This window comes from Urocitellus parryii, chromosome 13 (genome assembly GCF_045843805.1).
Source record: "Urocitellus parryii isolate mUroPar1 chromosome 13, mUroPar1.hap1, whole genome shotgun sequence".
Taxonomy (NCBI): domain Eukaryota; kingdom Metazoa; phylum Chordata; class Mammalia; order Rodentia; family Sciuridae; genus Urocitellus; species Urocitellus parryii.
The window spans coordinates 25,034,743-25,061,544 of NC_135543.1; the positions used below are offsets into that span (position 1 = coordinate 25,034,743).

General features: G+C 56.1%; 1 protein-coding gene and 1 long non-coding RNA gene across 4 annotated transcripts in view; one reads left to right on the top strand and one right to left on the bottom strand.

Annotated features, from left to right (window-relative positions):
- Positions 1–26,802, bottom strand: part of Ctif (cap binding complex dependent translation initiation factor) — a 262,414-nt gene that overhangs the window by 222,939 nt on the left and 12,673 nt on the right. The window contains exon 1 of one of the 3 annotated variants that reach the window (XM_077792243.1): positions 11,964–12,052. The exons of the other annotated variants lie outside the window; for them this stretch is intronic. The gene's annotated coding sequence lies outside the window, so the exon portion shown is untranslated. Of the gene's footprint in view, positions 1–11,963; positions 12,053–26,802 lie in introns of those variants that run through there. 3 annotated transcript variants of the gene reach the window in all.
- On the top strand, positions 2,851–4,678 carry LOC144250024 (uncharacterized). The gene is made up of 3 exons (XR_013342386.1): positions 2,851–3,048; positions 3,671–3,798; positions 4,355–4,678. It is a non-coding gene; the product is annotated as an uncharacterized LOC144250024 (long non-coding RNA).

Sequence of the window (26,802 nt, forward strand, 5' to 3'; positions counted from 1 at the left end):
CAGGCCCAGGGGCCCAGGCCTCTGCAGCCAGGCCCGTCCGCGCCCTGGGCCACTTGAAACGCTGACTCAGGAACTCCCGGGCAAAGGCCGGACGCAGGTCAGGAGGCCCAGGGCAACAATGGACTTCCAGAGCCATCAGAAAAATCCGCAGCCTAAGGCAAACGGGAGCGGGCTGCCGGCTCAATGGGCAGAGGAGGCTGGAAAACAGCAGAGTCCAGACGCACGCAGCTTGACTTTCCAAAGAGGAACAGGGACAGAGGTTAAAAAATGGAAACAACACCTCTGTGAGGCCCTCCTCCTCCTCCTCCTCCTCCTCCTCCTCCTCCTCCTCCTCCTCCTCCTCCTCCTCCTCCTCCTCCCCACAGAGATATACCATCGAGTTTTAAAGAAGGTCTCTAAATAAAATACTAAATAGGGCTGGGGATGTGGCCCAGTGGTGGGGTGCCCCTGAGTTCAATCCCTGGTTACCCCCCCACCCTCCAAAAGAAGGCCCATGCGCCTTCAGACCTTTATTCTCACACTAGCAGAGAAGTGTCCCAGGAGCAGCCAACTGCTGGTCACAGGTCTAGGGTGGAGCTGACCCCAGGCAGCGCCCAGGCAGGGGTGGCCCAGCATGAACCACACCTCCCAGCCCCTCTGCAGCACACACACCCGGTGACGCTGACCCTGCTGCGGTGGGTTCAAGTGCGACCCCTAGAAAGACGTCCCTGGGAATGTGACCTGATTTGGAATTAGGGTCTTTGGCAATGTAAGCAAGTTGGTCCTACTGGATTAGGGACCTCCCTGAGCCAGTGGCCATGAGTGTCCTTAGAAGAGGGAGAGCTGGACTCGGACACCCACATGGGAGAGGCCATGTGAAGGTGGAGGTGGAGGTCGGAGCAAAGCTCCTTCCAGCCTGGACACTGAGGGTGGCCGCAGTCCCAGAGGCCAAGGGAGGCCGGGACACACGCCCCCTGGAGGGACTTCAGCTCCCAGATGTGGAACGAGGTTCTGCTGTTCTAAGCCCCCAGGCTGGGGTGATTTGTGACCCGGGATGTGCCCTGGAGAGGCCCCTCCCTGGTCTTGGGCCAGAAGCCCTGGGCTCTGAGAGCCAAGGTTATGGTCCCCAACCTCTGGAGGATTGTGGGGGACTGCAGGAGGCCGGGTGCACTCAGGGAAGGGAGGAGAGAGGGACAGTGCCCTTCCTGCCCGCGGCAGGGCTGAAGGTGGACAGGAACCACCCAAGCGTCGATCGAGTCCATCTTTGCAGGTGCCCTGTACCCCTGGGGTGGGGGAGGGCAAAGAGACGGGCAGTGATTCCAGGGAGACTCTCACCCGGCCGAGATGTCCTTGCTTTAAATTTGCATCAAATGCAGGAAGGTTGGGGGGGATGCTGGAGGCAAGGGACAGTGGAGAGGACAGAGGAGGCCAGGCAGGGGAGGCTGGGGCTGCCCAAGCTGGAGGCAGGGGACCAGGAAGAGAGGAGGTGGGAGAGCCAGGCAGAGCCAGGGCAGGCGGCATGATGACCAGGGCAGTGCTCATGGGGTGTCATGGAGTGCGCTGGGCACATGGGGCCGGGGAGAAAGGAGAAGCAGAATGTGAGTCCCAGGTTGTGGCTCAGGGGACTAGTTAGGTGACCAGGGGATGGGAATGAGGATCACCAGCTGCACTTAGGAGCCCCCGGTCCAGGACACCTGAGGTCCAGATGTCCCCAGGCAGTGGAGTGGTACCTGGTCTAGGGCCAGAGGACAGGCTGGTGTGAGCACTCGGATGCCAGGAGGGACCACCTGAGGGGCCGAGGGGGAGAAGAAGAGGCAAGTGGGGGAGGGGCTGGACCTAGGACCCAGAGACCCCACCATCGACAGGCCACGGGGACATGTGGCCGGGAAGGTTGGGAGCAGCGAGAACAGGGAGCAGGGCAGGTGAGCTCTGAGCCACAGGCAGGACAGCGGGAGCGTGGGGCCCTCAGGGAGAGGCCACCAGCAAAGGCCCTGGGTTTCAGGCACCCTGCAAAGCAACGAGGTCCTGGGGGCTTGCTCAGGGGAGCCTCCCAGAGGGGACGGCCACCCCAGTCCACGAAAAGGGGAGACGGAGGAGCTGGACGTCCAGACGCTGTTCCCCCAGCCTCCCGCCACCACAAGCCTCGCGTCCTCTCACCACTGCCCCATAGACCCCAAGGACGCCCGCCCTTCAGAGAGATTCAGAGGAGGGGGTGGGCTGCCCCGAGGGTCTCCTTTTTCCAGACACGCTTAAAACAGACCAGAGCTAAATCAGGCAGAAATTCGGTGAAATGCAAAAACATATGCACAGGATTTCCAAATGTTTTCTTGTTTTTATGTAACCCAGACGCTAAGGGTGGGGGGGAAACGAAGCCAAACTGTCTTAAATATGTCATAATCTTTGGGTGAAAAAGAAAACACGGCTGGAGTTTGGATTTGCATGTTCAGAGCTGAGAATGACCTAGACGTCCATCTCCGTGAGCCTCGTGTTTTGCTGCTAAGAGCGAGGCCCCAGACGGTGAGCAGGCTGGCCCAAGTAGCACGGTCACTCGGCCACTCGGCGACACGGCCAGGCCTGGAGGATGCAGCTCCACCCCCCCCCCCGGGGCCACTGATCCACGCCCCAGGGTGCCACCTGGATTCAGACGCTGTTCCCAAGGCCTGGGGTCCCACGTTAGTGGCTGGGAGGTTTCATCATATTGACAGCCGAGCCCTCGGTGCAGCCCTCAGTGCAGCCCTCGGTGGCCCTGTTGCCTGTTACTATTTTACTAAGTGACTCAGCTCAGTTTCACAACACTCCAAGTGCCTGCGTATAAATTTGGATTTGGAATGTCCCCTGCAGGCTTGGTCCCCAGCCCAGGGTGCTGTTGGTAGTGGGGGATCTTTAAAAGACGGGGGTTAGTGGGAGGTTCCAGGTCATTGGGAATGTGCCCTTGAACAGGAGCCGGGCACCCTGATCCCGTCCTCCCTGCACCCCAGCCGTGGGGGAGCCGTCTGCTTGGCCACGTGTTCCTGCCCTGATGCTGCCTCCCCTGAGGTCCCAACCACAGATATCGCGAGCCAGCTCCGTGTGAGTCGATGGTCTCCAGTGTTCGTTAGAGTGACGGAAGCCAACCACACAGGGGGTGGGGTCGCTCGGGTCACAGGGGTCACAGGTGTGCTGGGTGTTGTGCCCCCGGGTACGCAGCTGGGATGCAGGACAGTCCAAAGCCACCTGTGACATCCCTGGGCCCACACTGTGAGTGCTGGGGGAGGGGCATCTTCCCGACCCTCTCCAGGACTCCATAGGGGACGCCCCAGGGTCCGCTTGTCCCCAGCCTCTGAGTTGGGAGGACAGTGTTTGGTATAAAGCTGGGAACCAAGGACTCACCTCTGAATTCAGACTCACTGGAAAACACACGTGAATCAGCAGGACCATAGACAACGCACAAAACCAAACTTACAAAGGAAGAAGTGGGCCAGGTGGGGGAGCCCTAAAACACCTTCCCAGTCACCAAGGAAGCGCGAGAAGGAAAGCTTGAGGCAATTTTACTCTATCAAATTGGGAAGGGGGGAGGGACTGCTGATTCCAGGATGGGGACCCGCGTCTGTCTGCTGAGAGGAACGGAAACCTGGGGACCTCTAACGTGGGGCCACTTGGCACACGCACGTTTATTTCACGTTTGAACACATGCACCACCGTGACTCCCCAGGCACATCCGGAAAAACAGGAGCAGGGCCCCCCGCACCTGTCCCCAGGACCAGCGAACCCTGGCCCCCGACCTTTCAGAGCGGGCCCTGGCTACCCCAGAAGCAGGAGTCCTCAAGGAGACATCTGCAGGTGGGTTTGGGCGTCTTGGGTGGTTTTCCCGACTCGGCGGTGGACAGTTAGGGCACTGAGGCAGGGCAGGCACGGAGGGTGGGCCAGGCGGGCATCAGTGAGCGGAGGGGCTCCTGGTGTCCCGGGGGGCTGGCCAAGCCCACCCCTGGGAGGTGGCGGGAGCCATGCCCCTTAGCAGAGTCCCAGAGAACCCTCTAGGCGGGAGGCCTCACTTCTAGAATGATGCTCCCCAACTAGGGACGGGATGAGAGTCCCACAGGTCCCCGTCCACAGCTCCACGTCCTAGAAGACGGCTCTGGAGGATGGACCCCTGCCAAGCCTGCAGAGGGGACGGGACTGGCGTGCTTCCCAGCAGGTCACCAGGGTGGGAAGGTGTGCCTGTCCCGCCGTTCCCAGGCCCCAGCCCAGCCCCATAAAAGCCATGGTTCCTCGGAGTGGCCCCAGCAACGCCACACGCTGGCCCTTCTCAAACTCTCCCCAAGACTGGGGGACCTAGGCCAGGCGGGGACTTTCCTGAATGCCTCCAAGTGACGTTTGTGTTCTGCTCTCTGTGCAGCACTTGAGAACGCGAAGGCACCGGCTCCAAACAGTGCGAAGGCTCCAAGACGCACGGCTACCGTCCCATGTCACCCCCTCTGCCCCCGCAGCCCGGTCCCACCTGCAGCTCCACCCTCCATGGAGAAGGCTGCAGGAGACAGAGGTGCCCGGGAAGCAGAGGAGGGTTCCCCAAGCAGTGGCCACTTCCAAACCCCCTGGTGGCCTGCGGGGGGGCGGAGAGCCTCTTACTCATGGTCTGGGCTGTGGTGATGCAGGGAAATGGCCGTGGAAACCCTGGGGCTTCGCACTGAGGCTTCCAGCATTTACTGATAACTGATACCTCCGTCAAGTATTCTGAGACAGAATAAAACCATAGATGGTTCCAGAAAGCCTGATTTGCAAGCAAAATGCTATCAAGTCAGGTTCCTGGCCTTGGAGACTATCAGAGATGGGGGAGCCAGGAGAGAACCGGAGTCTGCAGGGAGACACACCAAAGTGTCTGTAGGGGACTTCACCGAAGATCACCAGGGCAGTGTCACTCGGGGTGGGCCTGGGCAGGTCACCCTGTCAATGGGCTAGGTCTGTGGCTTCCAGATGGGGACCTTAGGAAAAACCCAAACTCTGGGCCTCTGAACTGCACCTAGCCTGAGTCTGGGGCCGAGGAAGCTACACGTCGATAAGTTCCTTGGGGGATGGTGAACGCCAGGGTCCACACCAGCTGGGAGAGCTGTCAGAAATGTGTTGATAAAGGTTCCAACCTCCAGGGCTGACAGTCCTTGGCAGAAAAGGCAGCAACACCCTGCCAGGAGAATGGTGTAAATACACAAGTGGTTAGAATCAGTGACAGGAAAAGGCTTCCCATCTTAAACTGCTCCTAATCAGGAGCCTAAACTCAGTCTCAAATCCCAAAAGGATGGCCATACACAGTTGTGTAGTTTGTGCCCTGCACAAAGATATCCATGATGTGTTTGTTAAACCATGTGTCCTTATGCAAGGCTGCAGTCACCTGGGGGGTGGGGGCGGTGGCGAGTGCTGCTTTCTTTAAAATTTATCCACAAGATAAGGGATGCCTGGTTCCTAATTCTCACCCAGGTGCTGCAGAGACCCGTAGAGGTCCAGCCTTCAAAAAGGCCAGGATTATGAAAACGTTCATGTTCCTTCTACAAAGCACATGTTTTCAGCAAAACTTCCACAAAAGGAGAATATTCAGGGCATGGCTCCTCCCGCCTCTTCCCGTCACTCCCCAACTTCATCCCCAGGCTCCTGTGGCTTGCCTTCCCCAGACACACATGCCCCTGTCCCTCCCGACCAGGTCAAGCTGCTTGGGCCACCTTCCCCACTGGGCCCTGGGCAGCTGCCCCTCCTCAGCCCTCCAGGCAGACTGGCCCTCCCAGCAGGCGCCTGGGCCCCAGAGGATGGGCGGGGCCAGCCAGGCTGCAGGCCCCCCCAGACCTGACGTCTTGTTGGAAGGTGATTAAAACACTAATTACCACGCAGCCAGCTGGCAGCAGAGGGCACACTGTTAATTACAAACCTAGCAGGCGCCTCTAAAAATAGTCCCGCTCCCTCCTGCCCGTCCAGGAATCCCAGGACAGTCAGGCTGCGCTCCTGCCTGCTGTGGCCACCCCAGCCCCCCACACCTGGGAGAGGGGAGAGCGGGGTGCACGGCTTCCTGCAGCTCGGGAGAACCCCTCGGGCGGCCTCCATCCTCCCTGCCCTCCTGGAGGCCTGGGAGTCTCCCGGGGCCAATGCACTGCCGGTCCCTCTCACCAGCAGGGACAGTCCCCCAGGGCCAGGCCAGGGAGGCTCACCCGGCAGGTGTGAGAGCCACAGATGCGGGACAGTGTCTCCCTCCTGGGCACTTGTCCCTTCTCCCACACCATGATCGACGCGGGTGGAGGGTGGCCATGGGACCAGCCCTGGGCACGCAGAGGCGCTGGCTCTGAATGGCAGCATCGACGTGATGGGCGGCGCAGGTGACCAGAGCTAGCCATGCAGTCCGGAAGCCAGCCCTAGTCCCCAGAAGCCAGCCCTAGTCCCCAGAAGCCAGCTCTCAGGCCTGGGGGGTCTTCTGTGAGACGACTTTCCTCTGGGTTCCCACGGTGTCCTCACCCCTGCCCTGCGCCATGGCCTCCCCTCCACGCCATAGGAAGGCCAGCCTCCATGGCCTCCTGTCCCATGCCACCCACCGGGCCTCCACCCTCGGGCCCCAGGACTCTTCCTCAGTGACCCTTGATGCCACCAGCTGTCTGTAAAGAGCACGGCCCCACCTCATGCTCTGGGGCGGGCGTCCCCCAACCTGCACCCAGACCCCACCCTCCACTTCCTGAGACCGTCTGGCCATCTCTCCCCTCAAAGCCTCCTAGAGGCCAAGTTCCAAGGAAGGTCCTCCAGGGAGCACAGCAGTGACAGTCTCCCTCCACAAGGGCCCCCCCACCCACCTTCCAGCTCACCCGGTCTCCGGGGCCCCACGCCCTCCTGGACACGAGGTCCACCCTGCGGCGGCCTCACGACCTCCCTTTGCCCAGGAGCCTCCAACACTGAGTTCTAAACCCCTCCCTTTGCCACTGGACCATATCACTCCTCGTGTGGGGACACATTCCATGTGTCACCTCCCCTCAGTGACACGGAATAGCACCTGCCCCGGGCCAGGTGTGTCAGCAGGGCTCAGTCACAACCTGCAGGACGGAGCCCTCTGCAGATGTCCAGTCCCGTGCATGAGGGGAAGGGGCCACCGGCTGCCGAAGCCCAGGAGCACACTGGACAGGGACCCCTCCACCATTCTGTCATGGGAGAAAGCACCCCCCACCCAACTGCGCCACTCTATTCCTCGTCCCCAGGAAGAAAGTGCCAGTGGCTAGAGGATTGCCAGGAAGAGCCTGCAGGGAGGGGACACCCAGGCCCGGGCAGCAGAAAAGAAGCGGAGTGGGCAAGAAGGTTCTAGAAGGTTCTAGAAGGTGAGATGAACCGGCTGAAGCCAAGCCAGCCCTGCGCATCAAACTTCCCCCAGCTGCTAATTGCCTGCCCAAGATGAGGGCAAGGACTGCCATGTGGGTCAAGGTGAGCCCCCAGCTGGCGCTGGACGGTCGTGGGCCCCAGGGATCAGCAAACTCAGGGATCAGCCTGGTGTCAAAACACAGGGGCATGGCGGCCTCACCTCCTCCTGCAGGGGAAAACCTAAGCAGGAACCTCGAAGGTCAGGGTAGAGAGGACGCAAGCCCCCGCGAGGCTGTGGAAATGCACCGACCTTGGTCAGCCTAAGGCCACCCTGCAGAGGGACCCCAGCCCAGCCCAGCCAGGGAAGGGACCCAGTCGACGGGCAGATGATGGATGGTGGACAGATGATGGACGGATGGGTGGACACTTCAGGGAGACGCTGTCACCCAGAGACATCACAGCTCCCCCGGGGAATTATCCAACCCCAGGATGCCCTATAGGGCGAGGGGCTCCGGAGGGTCGGGCCCAGGGAAGCTTCACTGGACTGAGAGCCAGAAACACAGGCGTGGGAGGATGACATGGGTGTGGGGTTTGTGGCACGCAGAGCCTTTGTGCGCTTCCTGGAGGGGCTGAGTGTTCACATCCAGGGAACCAAGGAGGGACACACAGAGACCGGCAGGAGCCGAGAACGGAGTCCCTGGAGCCAGGGACGAGGCTGGGCTGGCGTGAGGGCCTTCCCTCGCGGCAGGGGTGCCCGTGACTGTGGGCCAGGTGACAGGCGGTGCACGAGAGGTGGGTCACAGGGTGAAGGAGGAGAACCCAGAGCTACGTCTTAGTAGGAAACAGACGTAAAAGAAAAAAGGCAAGTCAACAGGGGAAGGAGAGTTTTCCCAGCTTCTGGTGCTGGACAACTAGACGTCCACGGGCCAAGGGATGGACCAGAACCCCCTCCACCACAGAAACGACTTCCAAGTGGGTCAGGGAGCTACAGGAAGGGCCTGAAGACCATGAACTTTCTAGAAGAAAACATCAGAATCAGTTGTTGCGACCTTGGTGGTGTGACTGTTTCTCGGCTGTGACACCCAAAGCACAAGCAGTTAAAGAACCAAGAGGCCACACGGGCTGGCGAACACCTGCATCCCAGCCTTGAAGGAGGCCGAGGCAGGAGGATCACAAGTTTGAAGCCAGCCTGGGCAACTCAAATAAAGTTAAGAAAGGGGGTGGGGCTGGGGTTGTGACTCAATGGTGGAGCAATCGCCCGGCATGTGTGAGCCCCGTACTGAAAATAAGCACTGAGTTCCCAGTACTGAAAATAAGTACTGAATTCCCAGTACTGAAAATAAGCACTGAATTCCCAGTACTGAAAATAAGCAGGTTAGGAAAGATAATAAATCGGACTCCATGGAAATTAAAAACATTTGTGTTTCAAAGTAAATCATCAAGAAAAGGAAAAGATGATCCCTGGAAAGGAAGAAAATGTTTGCAAATCACATATCTGATAAGGCACTAGTATCCAGATTGTATTAGCCATAATATAATCCAGATTATATCAACAATAAAAAGACAGGTAACCAGATTTAATATTGGGCAAACAATGTAAGAGGCATTTATTTCTTCAGAGATATAGAAGGGGCTGGTACACCTTGGATGAACAGATAAGCCTGAGGGTTTTTTTTTTTAATTTGTTTCTCTTAGGCATACGTGACAGGAGAGTGTATTTTGACATATTACACATTCATGGAGTATAAATCATTCTAATTGGGATCCCATCTTGTGGATGTACACAACATAGAGTCACACTGGCTGCTGGTCGCGTATTCATATATGAACACAGGAAAGTTATTACGTCGGATTCATTTCTACTCTGTTCCCATTCCCCCTCCCTTCCCTCCATTCCCCTTTGTCTAATCCAAACTACTTCTATTCTTCTCTACACCCCCCCTCCATTGAGATTAGCATCAGCGTATCAGAGAGAACATGGAGGCTTTGGTGTTTGGGGATTGGATTATTTCACTTGGCACGAGAGTCTCCAGTTCCAGGCATTTACTGACAAATGCCATAATTCCATTCTTCTTTACGGCTGAGTAGCAGTCCATAAGCCTGAGTTTTTAACACTGCAAAGCCCATGGGAAGACATTCACCATCAGGAATCCTTAGGGAAATGCAAATGAGAACCACCACTGGGATGATGGCAGGCCAGGAGGCATCGTCACCAGTGCTGGTGAGGAAAGGACGCTGAGAAGCTGGAACCCCCAGGGGGTGCCATGCTGTGACCTGGTGCTGCCACTGCCCGGAACAGGCTGGCATTTGTTCAAAACATCAAGCACACAGCGACCACAGGACCCCACAACTCCGCCCCGGGTATCTGTCCCAGAGACTCAGAACTGTATGCCACACAAGTGCCCGCGCTAGAATACTCACAGAAGCCTTCGGCATAACAGCTGGAATACGGAAATACCCCAAATTCCCATCCCCTGATGAACGGATAAAGTGTGGGGTGACCACATGGGGACTTCATTCAGCAGCAGAGTTAAGTGCTGGGAGGCGTGTGGCATGGGGGAACCTCGGAGTGAGGCTTGTGAAAGGAGCCAGTCACAGAACCCAGGGGCGCTTAGCCACTGAGCCCCATCCCCAGCTGTCTCATTAGAGACAGGGTCTCACTGAGTGGCTCAGGGCCTCGCTAAGTGGCCGAGGCTGGCTTTGAACTTGAGGTCCTCCTGCCTCAGCCTCCCGAGCCACTGGGATCAGAACACATCTTTTAAACTCCATGGGTTTGAATGTTTAGAACAGACAAATCCGTAGAGAATGCAGATCAGCGGTCACCTAGGGCGAGGGGCCGGGGAGCAGTGCTGATAGGTGCCCGAGGTGACGGGTTGCCTGGGCCGGGAGGGCATGCATGTCCACCTGCCTGGTGGATCTGTCAGAGGCCACCCGCTGATTTACAGGGATGACTTTCATGATCCATAAATTTTATCCAGTGAAGCTTTCATTTTAAAAGTGGTAGGGAGAGGGCCACAGAGAGGCTGCGCCACCTTCCTTTGGTGTCCTGGCCAAAGAGGATCAGACGAAACAGGCAGGAAGTCCAGGTGAGAGAAGCCGGGCGGCCTCAGCAGTGGGTCCCTCTGCGCTGTCCCTGACGGCATCCTAAGGGGCCAGCACGGGCCCCCAGACCCCTTCCTCCTGGAGGTGGGTTCTGACCTCACATCTGGAACTCTCCACCACCCCTGGTCCCCGGGCAGGGGCACGGTGGGACCCGCTGACCCCGGTCCCTGACCGAGGTGGCCAAGCAGCCTCTGCCCAGAGCCACAGCTTCTGCTTGCATTCCCCTGCTCTTGTCCCCAGGAGTCCATCTGCGTCCCCAGGCCCGCTGGTCAAGCTCCACGTCACAGCTGGACTGGGCTCCTGGGCAGGGCCCTCTCTGCCTGCGAGTGACCTCGGCCTGTGCTGAACCGATGTCCCTCTGACGGGATCCGTGCTCTGAAGGCATTTCCTGAGCCGCCTGATGCGCTTCCCTCGGTCACTCCCTCAGAACTGGTGGCGGGGGCTCCCAGGGCACGTGCGCCACTGTGGCTTGCAGGACAGAGTGCTCTAGCGTCACCTGTCCACATCAATGACCCTCAAATTGTTGATAATCACTACCAATCACACCCTTCTAGAATATTCCCCCTTCGAGGTATGAAGCCAGAAGAGAAAACTAAAACCACACAAAGCCGGGCCCTGAGCCTGCAGTCACCAGGCGGATGCCCTGGGCGGGGAGGGGAAAGGCTAGTCGGAGCAGCCAGGCCACCCGGGTCCTGTCGAGCTCTGTTTTCTTTGTGTCCCCCACAAACCTTGTCCTGGGGTCCCTGGGGAACCCTGTCCTCCTTGGTCTTACTACACAGTCACACCCCAGCCGGCACGGGGTCTGGAGAGGAGGGGACTTTCCCTTTGAGGTGGCTTTTCACCCCCTGGTCCCTGGTGACTGGGTGGCTGGAGCCTGCAGAGAAAGGACCGTGGAGGAGCCAGAGCCAGCGCGGCCAGGCTGAGGGCCACGGGCACGGGCACAGCTGGGGACCTCGGGGGGACCACAGGGCCCGCCTCAGGAAAGGGCTTCCCCACACTAGTGCCAGCGCTTTGGTCACCTGGCTCTGCACGGACGGGAAATGCCCCACTGCGTGAGGCAAAGCCAAAGGGCCACCTGTGCCCACTTCCCAGGTCAGCTGCGGCAGGGCCACAGGCCCTGGGAGGGCAGGCCCCTGCTCTCCCACTGTCCCTCCGAGGCAGGCAGCGCCCCTGGGTGCACTGTGATGGAGGCTGGCCTCCAAGTCGGGACGGACCATCCATGGTGACCCCTCCCCTGTGAGGCCGGCTGCTCCACAGCATGGTGCCCGCCCAGCCTGCCCAGGCCTGCGCCAGGGTCTGGGGTCAGCCAAACCCGAGATTCGGATTCAGCAGAGCAGCTCGCTGGCCGCCACCCTCCCCTCAGCAGTGCGCCCTGCGGGGGACATGCATGTGGCTGCTGTCACTTGCCATGGGGGACACGCACAGTCGTGTGCACAAAGCCTCCAGCATAAGGATGCAGGCCAGGCAGGGGACATTAGTGACAGGGTGACTGAGGGCAGGGACCATCCCAGGAGAGCAGAGCAGCCCAGGAGGCAGGGTCCCCAAAACCACTCACCCCAGTGAGGCCTCCTGTGGGGACAGGGACTCACCAAACGGCCCCCGGTGGCTGCACCAGCCCCTCAGCTCTGCGCAGTGTGATCCCAGGGCTCGGGTCTACGCCACCAAAGGCTCGAGAAGAGCGAGAATCAACCCCACTAAAGCCGACAGTGTCCACAGGGAGGAAAGTTCTGCTGAGAGTCTCTCCCCAAGCAGCTCTGTGGGAACAGGAATGCGCAAGGTTTGGAGCTGGTGGGACAAAGCTGGACTTCTGGCTGTCACTCAGCCGTGACATCCTGGGGACAGCTGTCAACGGGGCCAAAGTATTAATCACCTCACAGCAGGGTGCTAAGGGCCAGGAAGGATGGGAGGCCTGTGAATTCCACACACTCCTCAGGAGCCAGCGCCCGGCACGGGCCAGCCTCGAGGTGGCCTTGGCCCTGCACCACCTCAGGAAGAGGGGCCAGGACCTTCCCCTACCCCAGGTCCTGCTCCCGGGGGGTCCTGGCAGGCAGCGGGGATTCCTGCAGGGGAAGAACCAAGAGCCCTGCCTTCCACGCCCTCCATGTCCTGCCTCATTTGGACCCTGGAGCTGCCCTGTGGGGCAGGCAGGTGACCACCTCCACTATCCCACCAATCCCCATTTTAGAGAATCAGAGAGGAAGCGAGCCTGGCTAGGTCACACAGGATGTCACTAGTGTGTCTAATAAAACAGATCACGTGGACTGAGCCTCTGGGTCCCCTGGGGCAGGACAACCCCTCACTTCCCAGTGTGTGACCGATGCCCAGGAATACTCCGTGGTGACATTATGCCTGCTCCAGGACTAGGCTGAAGAAAACCTGGTAACCGTGGCTTTTGTGTTCCGGGGGAAGCCAGCCGCCATATTGAAAGGAAGCCCAAGCCAACCACGTAGCCACACCACCCAGAAAAGGATGGGGGTCCCCGGCTGTCCTGAGCTCAGTCCCTGAGCTTAAAAACACCAAATCCGCTTCTTTATCCACCTGGTCAACACCGCATTCTCCTTCTAGGACCAGTTCCACTGTCCCCTTCAGGGTGATGCACAAACACCTCACCCCTGTAAAGTAGAATAATAACGTAGGACAGTGGGTTCTGTTCTGGATTAGCCCAGGTCAGATCTTTCTACCACCTACTAGCTGTGCAACCTTGGGCACATTAATGAGCCTCTCTGAGCCTCCTTCCTTGGTTATAAAATGAGGATTCATCTTTACCTCATAAAGCCACACAGGGACCTGGGTTCCTCCTCTCTACATTCCCACCACCTTTTTACCTCCACTCTTTTGGGCTCTGTGATGGTTAATCTTACTTGTCAATGTGGCGCGCCACTTGGTCAAATTTATTTAGCTGTTGCTATGAAGGTATTTTCATATGCAATTAACATTTATAGTCAATTGACTTTTTACCATCCATAATGTGGGTGGGCCTCATCCGTGCAGCCAAAGGCCTTTGACAGCAAAGTCAGGTTTCTCAAAGAAGGAAATTTGCTTCAAGACTGAAACAGACCCGGGCCTGGTGGCGCACACCCATAATCCCAGTGACTGGAGAGGCTGAGGCGGGAGGACTGAAAGTTCTAAACCGGCCTCAGCACCTCAGCGAGGCTCTAAGCAAGTTGGTGAAACCCTGCCTCGAAATAAAAAATACAAAAGGGCTGGGGATGGTCCAGCCCTCTGGGTTCAATCCCTGATACCAAAAAAAGAAAGTCCAAGACACAGAAATCCTGGCTGCAGCCCGGCAGAGCTCAGATCCAAGGCAGCAACATCAACCTTCACCCAAACCCCAGCCCGCCCGCCCTGCAGCAGCTCTGGGACTTGCCAACCCTGCGGTCACATGAGCCAGCTCCTCCCAGCCTCTCTCCCACTCCTGTGCCTCCATTTCTCTGGAGACTGCATCTAGTCCAGGCCCTTTGGGACCAGGAGTCAAGTGTGATTTGCCTTCTTGACGGCTCCGTCTGCAGAGTCCAGCTCAGAACAAAAGACGAGAAGCCACACAGACATCCAGAAATGGGGGGTGGGAGAGGAAACGATCACACGACCCATGTGGCAGAATATCATACACCTGGGAAAAATGAGGAGGATCACTGTGTGCTGATACAGAGGAACAGGATCTTACAGGGAAAAAAGCAAGGAACGAAAAAACTCTTTGGTGTAAGAAAGGGGAACATAGTCTATTCCTTGCAATGTCTGAAGAGACACTGAACGGAGAAACAAGATATTCTTATAAAAGTGTGACCTGCAGGGCACAGTGCAGCATGCCTGTGATCCCGGCCACTCAGGAGGCTGAGGTAGGAGGACTCCAAGTTTGAGGACAGCTCAGCAACTTAACCAGACCCTGTGTCAAAATTTTAAAAAAGGGATGGGGAAGTAGCTCAGTGGTGAGGCACCCAGGGTTCAGTCCCCAGCACCACACACACACACACACACACACACACACACACACACACACACACGCATACACGCACACATGCACACACACATGCTACCTACGTTGTGATACCTAATTGCGCTACCTAAGTGCTGTGTGGTTAGATCTTGTAAAGAGAGCTCTTGTCCTTTGCTGATATATACTGAATTATTTACGATTAAAATATGATGTCAGCAATTTTCCTCAAATAACCCGTGAGTCAGGGAGGGGAGAACTCATCTTACACCTCTGTTGTTCTGTCTGCTATCTCATCGATCCCGGGTTCCAATCCATAGCAGTAGTACTGGTCTCTTTTTGAAGAGGAGAGATTGAGGGTCACAAAAGATAAGGAAAGGATAAGTAAGAAGTGAGCCCAGGAGCCCAGCCTCTGCGTAGTCCTGCTGTCCCCCTCAGGTGCACCCCTGGTGACTAGCCAGAATTGATGTTGGTCCATTTGATGTTGCTATGGTAAATGATGGCATGAATCCCAGCTGAGAGTGTTTCCTCTGTGACTAACCCTCTCCCACTCTGTCCCTCCTTGTCAACGTCCCACCACCTCAACCCTGTCACACTGGGAACCCAGCTCCTGGCATGCGACCCTTCAGGGAACACACCACAGTGAAACCACAGTGGGTTTTCTGGGTCACTGTCTCTTGTGTTCTCTTGTAGCAGCATCTGCTATGTGTCACGGTGCTGAGCCCTGCAGATAAGAGAGGGGACACAGAGGCAGGTCCTCAGGGACCCACTGGGGCTCCGTGGCCCACCTTTATCACATGCGTGGCAGAGGCTGGAGTCCCCTGCCCAGCGTGGATTCTCCCACTCCCCTTACTAACAGGACCATGTGCTTAGATGAAAACTACATTTCCCAGCCTCCCTTGCAGATGGGATGACCAATAAGAATCCAACCCAGTTCCTCCTTCTTGCCCAGAATGTGGGTGTGATAGTTACAACTCCAGCAACCATAATGGACCATGAGGCGACCTTGAGTAAAGTGGCCACGTTCAGAGTATGGTGGAGCAATCAGAAAGAAGCAGCCTAAGTCCCTGGTCCTCGGAACCACCATACCGGCTCTGGCCAGCTTATTCCAGGTAGGAAAATCACCTCTCTTATTTAAGCCCTCATTGTTTCTGGTGTCTGTTGCTAACTGTTACGGTACGGATATGCAGTGTCCCTCAAAAACGCAAGTGTGTGGTGACGCAAGAAAGTTCAGAGGTGAAACGATTGGGTTACGAGAGCCTTCTTCTGATGAGTGCGTTAATCTGCTTGAATGCATTAACTGGACGGGTGTGGCCGGGGCAGGTGGGTGACTGCGCTGTGCCTTTGGGGTTTATGTTTCATCCCTGGTGAGTGGAGCGCTCTCTGCTTCCCGGTGCCATGTCCAGAGCTGTTTTCCTCCACCAGGCCCTTCCGCCGCGATGGTCTGCCTGCCTCAGGCCCCAGAGCAACAGGGACACCCGTCTATGGACTGAGACCTCTGAAACTGTGAGCAGCAGACAGACTTTTCCTCCTCTAAAAATTGTTCTTGACAGGTCTTTTGGTCACAGCGGCAAAAAGCGGTCTAAAACAGCAACTCACACCCGTGGCTTTGTCCCTCTGAGGTGCTCACATGCTCTGAACAGCTCTGTGTTGGCATGAAGGGGCAGAGGTGACCGCTGTCCAGCAGCCTGGCGTGAAGGAGGAGGGCCTTCCAGACCTCTCAGTGGAATCCAAGAACAGATCCTGCAGCCTGGATGCCGGAAGGGACCGGAATGAGCCCTTGTAGCAGCCAAGCCAAGCTCAGAGCCCAGGTCCAGGAGGAAGGGGCTGTGGGCTGGGCAGCCCAGGCGCCTCCCGCAGGGTCTCCTGCTCAATCCTGGGCCGAGCTCTGGCCTGCTCACCTCCACACGCTGCTTCTCACACTCCAGCCTGGTCCCCAGCTCCCTCCAGCCTCCCCTCAGTCTGCACCCTCATATCCACCTGAGACCCCACCCCCACACTCCCACCTCCAGGCCTGACCTAGAATGTTCCTTCTGCCTGAACCCACTCCTCTGCCCACCTCTTGGCCAGACCAGCTCCCCCAAGGTCTGTGGTCTGCTCTCAACTTCCTCAGTCCTTCCATAAGGAGCCCTGGCTGACTCCCCAAGATGGACAGGCTCCCCAGGCACCCACCACCAGGGCCCTGGGGCTCTGTTCCCTGCCTGTCCACTTCACTCTGTGTGAATGTCTCCTCCACTAGTCTGTGGGACCCTCCAGGGCAGAACTAGGTCCTCCCTTCCAGAAGGCCCTCTCTGGCCAGAGGCGATCATGTTGAGCTCCTCCCCACTCAGCTCCTGGCTTGTGGAAGGTTCTCCATGAATATTGATGATGGAAAGACACGGCTCAGAATCTAACACCTAACTGGCAACTGGCTCCGTCAGACCCGTTTCCTTGGCCCCAGAAGACAAGTGTTCTTCTGATAACTATCGGCTCTGATGCTCTGAGAAGTGCGACCTGCTCCCCTGCCAACGGATGGCCACACGTGCTCTTTCCTGGTTAGCGGTGTCCCCCCTTTCAGCCCCTCCTTGGGCCCTGGGTATGGGGATCTTCCGCCTTGTTTTTCGAGGGCCTCCTTTGGATCTCTGCCTCCTGCACGGTGCCAGGCCATGGGCACCTCCTGTCCTTACAGAGAGGACCAGGAGTTAATCCATCAATTTGACACACATTTGCAGCTCTGGTGAGGAAGCAAAACGCTTGCAGGTTGAAATCATTAATGTGAGGTTTGGAAAACACACAAGATGCTTTTGTCTCCGTCTCCTTGCCCGCAAACTGGGGGACCAGAAACAGAGGCAAAGGAGGACAAGGTTTGGTTGCTGCTGGCACAGATCAAAGCCAGTGCTGGCTCCTAGGACGAAGGAAGGACGCCCAGCCCCAGGCAGGAGCCATGTGGCCTGTGCTGCCCTCCAGGAGACTGGTCCCATGCCGTTTCACCTTGACCTTGAGCTAAGGTCCCAGAGACCCAGCTCAAGTGCCTTGGCTGCTTCACCTGTCCAGGGCTGTGCACTGAACTGGTCTTTGGAGGAGGAACTTTGGCAGCATTTTAATTACAGGCTGGCTCTTCTGCTTTAATGCTAGGCTCTGAGAATGCAGCACTTTAATCACATGGTATTAAGTCTAATCACTCTTCAAGTCCACTGATGAGACTGGATATTTAAAGGGAACCTGTCAGGAAATCTTTTATAAAGCAAGTTTTTTGGTCCTTTTTGAAATCCAGAGGGTTTTGTTTGTTTTTAATTTTTGGAATTTATTTAAGTAAATCTAACCCAAGTGTTTTGGGAGCACCAAGTCACGCACTCACCCTGTCCCCTGCCCTGCGTCTCAGCAGTGCCCACCGCCCCCAGCATGTCTGTGACATCCCGGGGATGTCACGATGCCCTCTTCTCCTGGGACCCACCTTTCCACTTGAAACAGCACACCATGGAAATTCGGAAAGAATGAGTGACTGGCTGAACTGTATCCCCGTCCCAAATTCCTATGCTGCAGTCCTCATCCCCAGCACTTCAGAAGGTGATGGATTTGTAATTTAAGGGACTTTAAAGTGATACTTAGGGTCAAATGCAGTCCTGTGGGTGGGCCCTAGGCCAACATGACAGGTGTCCTGGTGCCAAGATAAGATTGGGACAGACGTGCACAAAGGGAGAAGCATGTGAGGACACTGGGAGAAGGTGCCAGCAGCCAGCTACAGAGGGGCCTCCCAAGACACAAACCCTGTGGGTCCCTGGAGACTTCAGCCTCCAGGACAGGGAGGAAACAGACCTCTGCTGTGTGAGCCACCCCATTGGTGGCCTTTGTCAGGCAGCCTGAGCCAGGAATGCAGAAGGAGTCCTGTGACCTTGAGCAAGGCTGCGCTCAAGGCTCGGTTCCCAGTCCAGGTCCCTAGTTCTGAGGTCACTGTGAGGAGCAAATGCAAACAGCAGGCAGCAGGCGCTCACAACCCCCTGCACGATTCTCGGAAGTTTGAAAACTGCCATTTTCCCACAGAGCGTGTGATTTCTCTCCCACTTCTTGCTGACTCCTAGGTACAGGACGCTGGCGTGAGAAGGGGATCCTCACACCGACAGTCAGATTTTTTCTTCAATTAACGCTTCACTCTTTTTTCCCCCAGCAACGTCCCACCTATTCCCAACGTTGACTCAACTTGTTCAAGTTAACAAATTGATGTAAGAAGCCAGGATTAGGAAACTTACTTTCACTTTACAGACGAGGTAAACGAGGCTCACAGAGAGTGATTTATTCATGGTCCTGTGGCTCCTCCAGGGTCACATTCGGTGCCCCTTCCCTCCCTGTGCTGCGGCAGCTCACTGCCACTGACGAGCGTCCTGACAATCAGAACATGGATGCCACCACCGTCCATGGCCAGGGTCCTGCCCTGCTGCCAACCCTCAGTGACTCCCAGAGGCAGACCATTCAAGCCCCCAAAGACCCACACTGCTCCCTGCCCTCTAGCCTCTAGCCCCTTGCCACGGCCTGGACACGGTATATATGTTGGGAGCTTGGTCCTTTGTGGTGTAGGTGGGAAGCAGGACCTTTAAGAGGTGTGGCCTAAGAGGAGGCGTGCCTAAAGGGAGGCGTTCCCTAAATAGAGGCGTGGCTTAAGGGAAGGTGTGGCCCAAAGGGAGGCGAGGCCTAAATAAAGGTGTGTCCTAAAGAGATGTGGCCTAAAGGGAGGCGTGGCCTAAAGGGGGCGTGTCCTCAGAAGGGCCTGTGGGACTCAGCTCTGTCTCTGGCTTCCTATTTGCTAACGACGATCTCCGTGTCACACACACTCCTGTCATTCTGTCATTGGCCATGAAGTCCTCACCAGAGCCAAGCTGATGCCAGCACCATGCCCTTGAACCTCCAGAACTATGAGCTAAGTAAATTTCTTTTCTTCATAAAGTAACCTCAGGTATTTCATTATAGTATTGCAAAACTAATACACCTCCCATCACCACCTCCAAGGTGACAGAGCAGTCATACTGTCCCATGGATACAAGCCAGGCTCACAGTTCACCATCTCTGAGAACACCTGCCTTACTTCTTCCTGACTTGCTGGGGATCTGCTTCCTCGAGGAAGCCTTTTCTGACTGGTCTGGTTGAATTCTTTGCATTGGGCTCCCAAGCCCAGCCCTGTAAGTTGGCGTTCCATAGACTCGCTTTGGTTTGGTCTGCAAATTACTGAACTTAGTCTCTAGGGCAAGGACCTCATTGTCCAAGAAGCACCATGTTCCCACACAAAGAGAAGACTCAGTAACTCTTGTTGCTTTATTAAAAGGCCAGTCATAGGTAAGTGAGCCCAATATAATAAACATGTTCAACTTACACAACAACTTACAAGCTCAACTTTTCAAGCAGAATTTCATTTTTCCCTGGCTTCTGCCCATGAGGAGAGTACTGGACACCCACCCACCCACTGCCTGGGCTCCTGCCTCTCTGTCATGAAGCTAAAGACCCTTAAGCCATTTCCTAGGTGGACTCCAGGAGTCATTATGAGAAGATTCTGGAGGTATTTCCTGAGCTATCTACTTCTCCTGGTGTAACACTAGACCACGAGAATTTTTGTCTCTTTTCTCTTGATAAATCCCCAACTCCTAGATAAAAAGCCTAGGACATAGTTGCCACTCGAAAATACCTACTGAATGAATGGGCTGAGTATTAACCCTTTCACTACATTCTGGATGAGACAAAGAACTGGCAGCCCATCTCCTGGGAGAGAACCTCAAGGAACAGCCTGGCCCCAGAGGCAGCAGGTGCTGTCCTAGCTGTCACCTCTGCATGCAGATGTCGAATGGGGTGGCTGACCCAACCGTGGGAGGGACATCTCAGCAAGCAGTGGCTGGAACCAGCCCCTCCCCCATGTGCACCCTGGCTCTTTGGCTTGGATTCAACAGCGATGGAGCGTGACTCCAAGTAAGGACAAGGCCCCAAATGAGGGCAATGCCCAAGCACCACGGACCCACCTTTGCCATGCAGATCTCGACCCCACCCCCTCTGACTGCCTCCCCAGAGGTGCTGGCCAGTCCCAGGACCTATTTCAGATTTTACCTCCAGCCACTTTGACACCAACTCTGGGGAGTCCTACTCTGCTCGGCTCACTGCGTGGGGTGCAATAATGAACCAAGGGAGAAGTCACGGTCGAGAGGAGGGTGCTCAGCCAGGATGGAACCCCGGCAGCCCCACGTGAGATGGGATGGAGGCACGGGGTCCTAGCACAGGGCGGGGGTCAGTCAGCCCTGGATCTCTAGAATGTCCCAGAATGTGCAGGAGGAGTATGAGGCTGAGGCTCCTGGATAAGCCAGAACTGCAAGCCATGCTGGAGGCTCTGGGGACCCGCCCTGGGTGGGGACAGCTGAATCTCCTTCTTCCCCAGGGACAGCCAAGCCCCACCATCTCGGTCCTGCTGTTTGCATCAGGACATCTTTCTTTACCATGTGGCCCCTCCAAGTCCTCATCGGCCCCCTGGCCCTAGGAGACCTGGTCTCTGTGGCCCCAGACGTTGGCCTGAGCTCTCCCCAGCACATGGCTGCCCTGCCCAGTGGCCTCCTGGGCTCCTCAAACAGGCCAGGCCAAGTTTGTCCCCCTTGCCCATCTCCCCCCCGACTTCCTCGAGACTTCCCCTTCCACCAAGGAGTCTCCCTGCCCTCCCAGCCAAGATCCCTGACCGAAGGACACCATGGCCACAAACTATCATTAATTCCACTTTAGAAGCAGCCTCACGTCTGCCCTTGGCCTTCTGGTCAACCGGCCTTGCTGAAGGAGGATGGGCCTTGAGATGTCCAGTGCAGGACAGCCACACCAGCTACGACGGTCACCTGGGCACAGGTTTTACCCGTATTTCAGGATGGGGCCCAAGCCACATGGGCCATCTGTCCCCCCCCCCATGTCTGGCACACAACAGGAGGGAGTGGTCTACTGCACTTCTGAGAGCTCACGTGTGTGGTGCGCCAGGTGTCAGCCACTGTCCTAAGCAGGAAACAGCTCATTTGAACGTCATAGTGGCCTAGAACTATTGTTGTCCCCATACTAAAGCACAGAGGGCCGCCCCCGGCTCCTGGGATGGACTCTATTGTGGCAGAAAGAACATCTTGAGAATCAAAGGATGTGTCCTGTGGCCCTGGTGCCAGCTGTTAAGTCCCACGTGAGACTGTCAATCACTCCAGGGACCTTGGTAAACGGAAATGAAAACACCTGCCTACCACCCGCGGGGCAGGAGAGCGCTGGGAGGACTCAGAAGCGACAGCCTGCGCGTGGCAGCTGGGGTGACTTCAGGGTGCAGCCATCCTGCGACTCCTCAGCTGTTTCCTGCAGGGGCGGAGCAGGGAGAGTCCCGACAGCTGGGAGCACAACCTAAAACTAGGCGCCCTCCCCCAGAAGGTCACCGAGGAGGGCTGCAACACCCAGAGCTATGGGGCTTGTCACCTGCAGGAAACATCACCCAGAGGCACGCAGGCAGTGACCTGGGCGATCACCAGGACAGGAAGCAAATCAAGACGGAGGCTAATTAAGGACACAAGGTACTCAACGTGACTCAGCAGCCCCATGCCACAAAAGGGGAGCGTCATGCAATCCGCCAAAACCAACAGTGCTCTGTGAGGGGGACGATTCTTGAAATGTACTTGGATGCGGAGGTGACATCCTAGTTGTCGGAATCCCACCTACGCCGCCACATACTCTAACGAGGCCGCTTCAACGTGAACCAAACTTCTGTTTTTCAAAAGAGCCGCCCAAACTAAACAGCGTCAGTCTCACCCAAGTGCCTGCTTCTCCTCCAACAGTTAACTGTTAGGCTCATGGGGACAAATGTGCTCCCCGGAAAAGCTACAGGACAGCCAGGTTTGGGGGACCTCAGTCAAGGCCTAGAAGAGCCTTTCATCTAGGGCAGCTGTCCCCAGCTCATGGGGCTGTCCCAGGACCTGTGGCACCAAAGTACATCCCACCCGCCCCTGGCCCAGCAGGCCCTCGAGGCACCCACAGGGCACCCACCCACCCCAGCCTGCCAGGGTCCCGCCCGCATTCCACATGGAAGGAGAGTGTCAGAAAGAAAGACACCACCTGCTTCCACAGAAGCTCCCTTCACAGCAAAGTGGTCGTCTGGCCTCAGGGGACACCAATGACCAGCTCCAGTCCTGCCTGAGACCAGCAGGAGCATGGCCGAGTGGTTGCCGGGAGGCACACTTCAGAAAAGCTGGCTCCTGAGATCAAGGAAGACCTCTAACTGGATGATCCCAAGAGTGGCCAGAAAGTGGCCAAAGAAGACTCTAAAAGCCTTTCTTTCCCCTGCTGGGCGCAGTGGTGCACACCTGGAATCCCCGCAGCTCCAGAGGCTAAGGCAGGAGGATCGGGAGTTCAGAGCCAGTCTCAGCAATGGCAGGACCCTAAGCAACTCAGTGAGACCCTGTCTCTAAATAAAGTACAAAATAGGGCTGAGGATGTGGGTCAGTGGTTGAGTGTCCCTGAGTTCAATCCCTGGTACAAAAAAAAAAAAAAAAAAGGCCTTTTCCCAGTCCAGCTGAGGATGAGCAGGAACACCTGGTGTCAGAAGAGTCCTTCATCTGGGGGCTGCCGGCTGGGGGAGGGGCAGGGCTGGTGGCCTCCAGCAGGAGGGGAGCACCTAGGAAGAACCCACCCTCCCAACCTCAGGGTCCCAAGCCCCAGTGCAGCAGGCACAGCCAACCTGGGAGAAAAGCAGGGCAGCCCAACTCTCAGAGCAGGAGGACAGGGAGCAGACAGGACAGGGAGCCATGGGCAATGAGGGTCCCTGGGAATCAGGAAGCCTCTGAAATCACTAGGGGAACAGACAGTGTCCTTGAGAACAGCTAAAACACAGAAGAACAAACTTGCCCCCAAGATCCCCAGAGATGGACACAAAAGCCACCTTCAGACCACTACTGAGGCCAACCTCCCATTGGCAGTAAGACACAGGGGTTCCCCTCACCTCCTCTGCTCGGGGACAGTTCACACGCCGCCGGGGGCAGGAGAGACTGTACTTCCTCCCTGCAGACTCCCCATCCCGGGGAAGGAGCCCAGTCAAGACCTTATCCTGCGTCTAGGGAGGACTTCAAGGGCCCTGCTGCAGCCAGGGAGGCCCACGCCCCCCTCCATCTCTTAACTCCCCCCAGGGTGACTTAGGGCTGTTGGTAGGAGGGAGCTAGGAAAGTGACATCCAGGGTGTGAAGTCCCCGTTGCATTTTTCTGTGCTGTTCTGGGAATATCCCAGTGCCCAGGGAACTGGCTGCAGATAGACTGATTGGTTTCATGTTTGTTGGGGGCCTTGCAGTTAATTGAGATACGCCTTTCTCCCAGTTACCGTTAAGCCATGGGACCTTGGTCTCTAAAACTCATTTTTATTGGGCATAAGAACTATTTGTCCCATGTCCTCATTCCCAGAAGATAGCACTCTCCTGTTCTAGGCCTGCCCAATACCCAGGATGGATTCCTCCTGCAGAAAACAAACCAACCCATGCCCCCTCTAAGTCTGGAGCTTGCTAGGGTCTGCATGTGCCCCCCAAAGGCATATGTGGGAAACCTGCTCCCCACTGCAACAGTGCTGGGAGTTCAGGCCACACAGGCTCCGCCCTCACGGGATCCACGCTGACTGTAATGGGTGGAGTCTCCAAGGTCAAGCTCTCCTGTTCTCTTGCCCAGGTGGTGCCCTCCTGCCCAGGTGGTGCCACATTAGGATGCAGCATGAAGGCCCTCGCCAGATGCCACCCTGTGATCTTGGACTTCCCGGCCTCCAGAACCGTGAGCCAAATGAATGTCTATCATCATAAATGACCCAGGCTGTGGCATCCTGTGACAGCAAGATAGGGCTTCTTTGCCAGAACTTACTGCCTCCAGGGATTGTCCCCAAAGCCCTGAAGCCCCCAGAGAAGACACAGGGGGAGGGGGAAGATGCTGGCCACGCCCACCTCACTTCTCTTCAGCCAGCCCTGCTCCACCAAGTTTCCACCTCAGGCCACTAGGGAGGGGCAGCAGGGGACAGCGATAAGAATGTGGACTCTGGAACCAGACCGTTAAACTTGAATTTTGGCTTTGCCACACATTAGCTGTGTGACCTAGGTAAGTTACTTAACCACTCTGTAAACTTTGCCTTCGTTTTCTCCCTAAAATGTGAATGGTGATACTACCAGTTATCCTGTGATTTCTTTATTTCAAAGATTAGATTAGTTAGGTTTTAAAGTTCTTGGAGTAGCATACATGATAAGGACAATATTTTAAGTCCTGTATTTACTTAAGTACTGTGTCTTATTTTTTATTTTACTATGAAAAATAAAAAGACATCTGAAGAATTTTGTGGCTAAAATGAAGTTCGAAAACCATGACAGGCCGTGGTGTTCGTGGGGGACTAGTTATCAGGATTCATTGGTTCCAGGACCCCCAGGGGCTTCCAGAACCCACAGAGACTGAAGTCGTCATATAAATGGTCCCGTATTTGCATGTGACCCACGTACACCTGCCCATATACTTGAAATAATCTCCAGATTACTTATGGTACCTACTGCAACGTAATAGTCACTGTATTATTTAGGGAATAATGGCAAGAAAAGGAAAGACGGTCTCAGGAAGATGAGATTGAGCTAATATTTTTATTTTAAATTTTTTTAAATTTGTTTGAGCAACAGCAACCAATCTGAGACTGGGACCCCAGAGTCCAAGCTGGGTAACAGCTTACGGCTGGGAGAAGATCTGAGTTCAAATACTCAAATACGCACCCTGCTTTTAATTCAGAAAACGTGGTCACCCTCCCTCAGAAGACGGAAGAGGACATTCAGAAATGTCGAGTCCCGCATCACAGCGGTTCTCCCTCATGCGGCAGGCCTTGGTCGCCAGGGTGAGTCCGCTCTCAGCACATCCCATGGTTGACTTGTGAATGAGCGAGCTTATTATGGTTTGGAGGATGGATCTCAACCCTGGCAGCGTGTTTGATGCTAAGACCGACATTCTGACGATCAAACCTATCAACTGTCACCGAGCTGAAGATACTCCTCAGGTGCCAGCTGAGGAAGTTCCGATGATCAAACTCCCAGACGAGAAGCTGCTATTTGAAGACCTTCATTGGCAAACCAGGCGCCTTGAAACCACACTGGACCCTACATAGAAGGATTCTTTACAAAACTATTCACCAAAGTGGTCTTTAGGTAATGGTCAGTGTCTGAATTCAATCGTACTCACAATCCTATGTATGAAACTCTGACATAAATAAATATTTAGGAACCACTCTTTTTTTTTTTTTTTTCGTGAAAAGAAATAGCCACAGGGTAAAATCGGACAGGTCTGGTTCAAAACTCTCCCTGTGCCAAGTGACATCAACCCAGCCAAGGCGGCTGGCGCATGGCAGTCCCCACAGCTCACGACCTGGGCGTGTCCCGCCACCCCTGCGGGTCAGTTGTGATATCACGATCAGCTGTGTATTAACTCTTTATTAGACTCAGCTTCCCGCTAAGCGATAACGAAATCACAAATCCCAGGGAAGGTCACCGTGGACTGGCCTCGGGTTTTTTCTTTAATGCACATTTAAACAAATCCATGGATTTAAATTTGTTTGCACGTTCCTAAATCATCAACTGAAGATCACCCTATGTCCCCTTTAGCAGCATGGATGACATTCTTTAAGCAGAGAAAGGGAGACTGTCACAGACTGAATCACGGCCCCCTCCAACCACATATCGGAGTCCCCAGTCCCGTTGTTAATGCACGTGGAGACGGGGACTTTAAGGACATAATAAGGGGTCGGTGAGCTCAGAGCGCTGGGGCTCTAATACAAGGGAGCTGGTGCCCCTGTGGGGACAGACACTGGGAGTGGCCTCCGTCCCTGGGCACAGACAGCAAGCAGCAGCCCTCTGCGCCCAGGAAGGAGCCCTCACCAGAAACCCCAGGGGCAGCACCTTGATGTGACGCCTTCCAGCCCACAGGATCCTGAAGAAACAGGTGTCTGCTGCACACACCCACTGACCCCGGCCACTCTGGGGCTTCACGAGGGCAGCCTGCAGACCCCGGCCCACGCGCAACACCAAACCCGAAGACGACAAGAGCGGCAGCTGTGGTTCTGTGAGTCCAGTGCTCTTCAAAAGCAGGCATGGCACTCTGTCCCCACAGTGTCCCCACAGTGTCGCCACAAGGGCTCCTCCCCCTGGGACTGGACGTGACCAGGTCTCCATCTTCAGGAAGGGAAGCAGCTTTCCCTCTCAGGGCTAGTTCACAAATCCCAGGGAAGGTCACCAGCAGGCCTGGCCCTGGTCACAGGCCACCCCTCATCCAGCAGCTGTGGCTGGGGTTCATGACACGCCTGAGTCCCCTCGCCCTCCGCAGCAGGGACACGGTGGAACTCCCAAGGCTCAGTGGGTTGTAGAGGCCCCGAGGGTCCCATCTCTCAGGCCTCGGACCCCCACGGCCCTCCCTGGGCTGACACGGGCCCCTCTTCTCCTCCTTCCAATGGTCAGCTGAGGCCCCGTCCAGGTCAGATGTTGCGGAGGCAA